Genomic DNA, 5186 nt, shown 5'->3' with positions numbered 1-5186 from the left:
GAGAGAGAGAGAGAGAGAGAGAGAGAGAGAGAGAGAGAGAGAGAAAGTTCAGAAGACCAGAAGTCCTTCTGAGAAGTAATTGGATTCTGTCTGGGTGTCCATAAATACAGTTAACACATACTGTCCCTACTCTGGGATCTATTAAATTCACTTGTAGGACTGAATTTGGAAAGGATGTGAAGGAAATTTGGATTATGCTTCTTTCTATAAAGGGAGAGGCAAATTACAGACAAATGCAGAACTAAAATAAAGCAACTACAAGCCCTGGGAAAGGCTGATTCCAGGGATAAAATAAGGAAAAAATGAGCTAGTCAGGCAATTTGGGGGAGCCAAAGATCAAGACAAAGTATAATTAAGATTTCTTCAACTATATAACTTCCCCCTTTATTTTTAATTTTCTTAAGTTTCCCTGTGGTGATTGGCATTTTAAAGGGGGAAAATGATGTATAAAGTTAAATAAGGGTCATGAATTGATTTCTCAGAGAGAAGACAAGTAAGAACCTGCCTTGCTCTTCTAGAGGAATACAGGAATGCCAAGAGAACAGGGAAGATCTCAAAAGGTTCTGTCAAAGACAGTTATCACTGGTTTTGTAATAGAGTTAGCATTGACCAATTCCTTTAGTATTTCCTTGAGTCTGAGACCTCAGGCAGCTGGCAGTACAGTCCAGTTTAAGAATTCCCCAGACACAATGCCACTTCTAAAACTGTGGGTCCTGAGTAGAAAAAGTTCAAGAAGCCCTGCATATAATATTATGTAAACATAGATACAAAGGAAATGCTACCTCAGAATAGCACCCTCCCTCCACCCTAGGTATAATCCCACCCCACCCCCCTAGTGAAAAACAAAGCAGTGTTGTTCTGCCAGAATGAGGTGCCAACTCTTATAGGTCTCTCACTCCTATCAATTAACCCATCAATCCAGTGAGAAACAGTTTAAAACAATGAAAAATGTGCTAGAGTTGAAGTCAGAAGAGCTAGAGTTGAAGTCAGAAGACAAGGTTGAGCTGAACATTGTCACCTATATCCTGTATGACTTTAAGCAATCCTTAACATCTCTGGATCTCAGTCTATAAAATGAAGGCGTTGGACTGCATAGCCTCTAAGGTCCATCCAATTCTAAATCCATGGTCTACAAACTCTGTAACCACAGTATAATGGAAACTTAGGAATACTAGTCAAGAGAACCTGTTCATCCAGTTATTATCTACTGCCTCAGGTTAGGAGAGAGGCCAATGTCCTCTCTAAGACTTTTGGCAGGGGCAGCTAGGTGCCCCCGTGAACAGAGCACCAGCCCTGGAGTCAGTAAGACCTGAGTTCAAATCCAGCCTCAGACACTTAAAAAAAATGAAAAACTAGCCAGGTTACCTTGGGCAAGTCACTTAACCCCAAATGCCCTGCAAAAAAAAGACTTCTGGCAACCAATACTGTCCTTTTGTTCTCATATCACAAATGATTCTCTGATTCTGATCATATCCAGGTGAGAAGTAAGGATAATGGGGGGCAGCTACATGGTGCAGTGGATAGTGTCTCTCTCTCTCTCAGAGAGACCTGAATTAAAATCTGGCCTCAGATACTTCTTAGCTGTGTGATCCTGGGCAAGTCACTTAACCCTGTTTGCCTCAGTTTCCTCATCTATAAAATGAGCTGGAGAAGGAAATGGCAAACCATCTTTGCCAAGAAAACCCAAAATGGGGTCACAAAGAGTCAGACACAACTGAAAGAACCAAATAAAAAAGGATAGTGGCAGCAAGATACGAGTGGGGAGCATCAATCAGAAAAGTTTGCAACTTGTTAGTGAAAAACAAGTCAGATTCAAAATGGGGAAACAAGACCTTGGCATTATAGTAGTATTCCTTTATTGAAAGTCATGCATGCAAGGTACCATGATGCACAGACCAACGACCAGGGAGGACCAGCTTGAAATTATGTAGTCCCTGAAGAAAATGCCAACATGGGGTAAAGATGAGGGTGTCATATATTTAGAGCTGGGTTGGGACTTAGGGATCATCTAGTCTAAAACCTTCATTTTATGGATGAATGAATTGAAGTCCAAAGAGGTCTAATGATTTGCTCAGGGTCACACAGGTAGTAAATGACAGTATTAGTTTTCAACCTCAGGTCTTCTGACACCTTGTCCCAAGAATGTTTCACTGCACCAGAATAAGGGAAATTGAAGGCAGAGAATACCAAAAACAAACCTCACTAACTTAATATCTGAGCCTCATGTATAAGAAGAAAGCTAAATACTCACTTAACTCACCAGTAAGCTGGTATTGTGTGATTTAATGGAAAGATCATTGAAGATCTTGGATCAAATTGTGGCCTTGTCACTTAGTGGATATATGATAAAGGTTAAGTCACTCTTGGAGCCTCAGTTTCTTAATCTCAAAAATGGAAGGGGAAAAAGGGAAACAAGCATTTATTAAGCTCCTGCTATAAGTCAGGTGCTATGTTAGCCACTTAAAAATATTATCTCATTTGATCATCACAAAAACCCTGGGAGGTAGGTGCTATTATTAACCCCATTTTGCAGTTAAGGAAACTGAAGTAAACAAAGGTTAAGTGATTTGGACAAAGTCACACAACTGGTAAGTGTCTAAGGCTGGATATGAACTCAGACCTTCCTGACACCAAACCCAGTGATATAGGGAATGATAATCTTGGTAGCATTGCTCTGAAGATCCAGTGAGATATTATGTGTTGGGAAGATATCACCAAGAACAAGAGCCAGAGACACCATGATCCCCCTAAACCAATCGAACTACCAAGCACTTTCTATGTGCCTAGTACAGTCCTTAAGTGTTGAAGGGAAGGCTGATGAAAAAAAGATAATGTCTCTAACCAAAGGAATTTATACCCTAATTGGGGAGATAAGACCAATACACACAAAACATTAGAGAATCAGATAGTATGTAATGAAGTATTCAATTGTACAATACTGATAAGTACTACAAACAGAATTCAAAGACAGAATAAATTCATGGGGACTAAAGTTGTCAAGGAATCATACCATAGATTCTCAGTGCAAAGGAAGTTTAGAGATGCAGTCTAGTCTAGTCCTCTCATTTCATAGCCCTTCATCTGTAAGAAGACTGAGGCCCAGAGAGTGGAAGAATGTGTGTGTGTACGTGTGTGTAAGAGACAGAGAGAGACAGAGAGAGAGACAGAGACAGAAAGACAGAGAGCTATAGAGAAACAGAGAGACAGAGAAAGACAGAGACAGAGAAAGAGAGAGACAGACAGACAAAGAGAAACAGAGAGAGAGAGAGAGAGAGAGAGAGAGAGAGAGAGAGAGATTTCTTCAAAGACCTAAAACTACCACCACCCAAGTCTCTAGATTCTCAGGACAGCATTCTTTCCCCTACACCATGTTATTCAATCAAAAAGCTTTATTTGAACATTTATTTTGCCAAGCACTGTACTAGGCTTCATGAATACAGATAGGAGAGCAAGACAGCCCCTGCCTTCAAAGAACTTACCTTCTTCCTGGGAAGATACACATTCACATGTAAGTAAGTACAGGGTATATACAAAGTAAAGTACGAAATAATCTTGGAGGTGGTCGCTGACAGCTCAGGCCCTCAGGGAAGCTCTTTTCAAGGAGGTAGTACATCAATTGCACTGGGAAGGTAGCTAGGGGCTCCAGAAGCCAGAAAAGAGAAGGGAACCTTTCAGCCACAGGGCAGAGAGAGACTATGCAATGATGCAGAGACATAAGATGGGATGTCATGCATTGAAAAAACCAAGCAGGACACTGCCACTAGAATGTAGAGTAAGTACATGAAAGGGAGGAGTGTTGATCCAACCTGGAGAAATAGCATGGAGTCTGGCTGTATAAGACTTGAAATGCCAAACCAAAATGTTAATATTTTTATCTTCAAATCATTTGGGAGTCACTGAAGCTTTTTGAGCAAAGTAGTAACATTATCAAACCTGTGCTTTAGAAACATGAGCTTGGAAGTTGTACAGAGAATGGATTGGGGGATAGAGCAAACAAGGAGACCAGTTGAAAGACAGTTAACAACCTGATTTAGTAGTGATGAGGGTCTGAACCAGAACTATGGTCCTTTGAGTGGAGAGAATAGGACAGGTGCTGAGAGATGTTTTATAGGGAGACTCATTAAGATTTAGTGACCAATGGGACGTACTGAGTGAATGAGAGTAAGGAATCCAGGTTGATACCAAGGTGGTAGCTAGAAGAATGGTGGTGCCCTCTACAGAAATAGAGAAACTGCAGTAAAGGACTGGGCAGCTAGGTGGCGCCACATATAGAGCACTGGGCTGAGAACCAGGACAATCACCAACTTGAGTTCAAATGTGACCTAAGATACTTACAAGTTGAGCAAGTCACTTGACCCTGTTTGTCTCAGTTTCTCATCCGTAAAATGAGCTGGAAAAGGAAATGGCAAATCACTCCAGTATCTTTGGCCCTCCCCACCCCCCCCAAAAAAAAAAACAACAACAACCAAATGTGGTCACAAAGAGACCAAAGGAAACAACTCAACAAAACAGCAAAGAGGAAGAATAGGCTTAGCTTATTAGCACGGATTAGTTCATCAAATCAGCTAATTATCCCCTAAGAAGGCTCAATTCTACTTTAGGGAGTCTATCTTACCCATTTAGAACAGTCTATGGCCACAGTGAACTCTTCACTCAGATTTGCCCTCAATTCCATGAAAAGCCTGAGATTTGCTTTTCTATGATGCCCCTTGAGCTATAAGTATAGTCAAACGTGCTATCAAATGAAGGCAGTGGGATGGGGCAAATGTGTCCAAAAGCCTGGGAAGAGCCCACAGCCTGGCATTCAGAGCTCAGCTTTAATAGCCCTGTATGAATCACTCTGAGCCTCCAGGAATGAAAAGGGCTCCTTCTGCAGCTTTTACTTACTGCTGCAGACTCAGCCTTCAAAGGGAAGCTCTTGGCTAAAGCAGGTCAGGGAGGAAGGATTTGCAGTAAATAATGACGAGTGGTTTTATTATCATTACTCTTACTATCATTATTATTATTGTGTCTGTTTATTGCTATTATTATTGTTCACTTAGATAGCATTTTATTTTTGCAAAGTGCCTGACAATTACTCTGCGCCATTGAATATAAGGTGACTAGTTGTAGACAGTCATCGAGAGTTCTTGGGAGAAGAAATAAATAGAAAACTAGTGCCCCCTACAGGTAGAAAGAATGCCAGC

This window comes from Petaurus breviceps, unplaced genomic scaffold (assembly GCF_028583685.1).
Source record: "Petaurus breviceps papuanus isolate PSGF00001 unplaced genomic scaffold, PetGlider_PUasm1.0 118, whole genome shotgun sequence".
Taxonomy (NCBI): Eukaryota; Metazoa; Chordata; class Mammalia; order Diprotodontia; family Petauridae; genus Petaurus; species Petaurus breviceps.
This window is presented reverse-complemented; position numbering follows the sequence as displayed.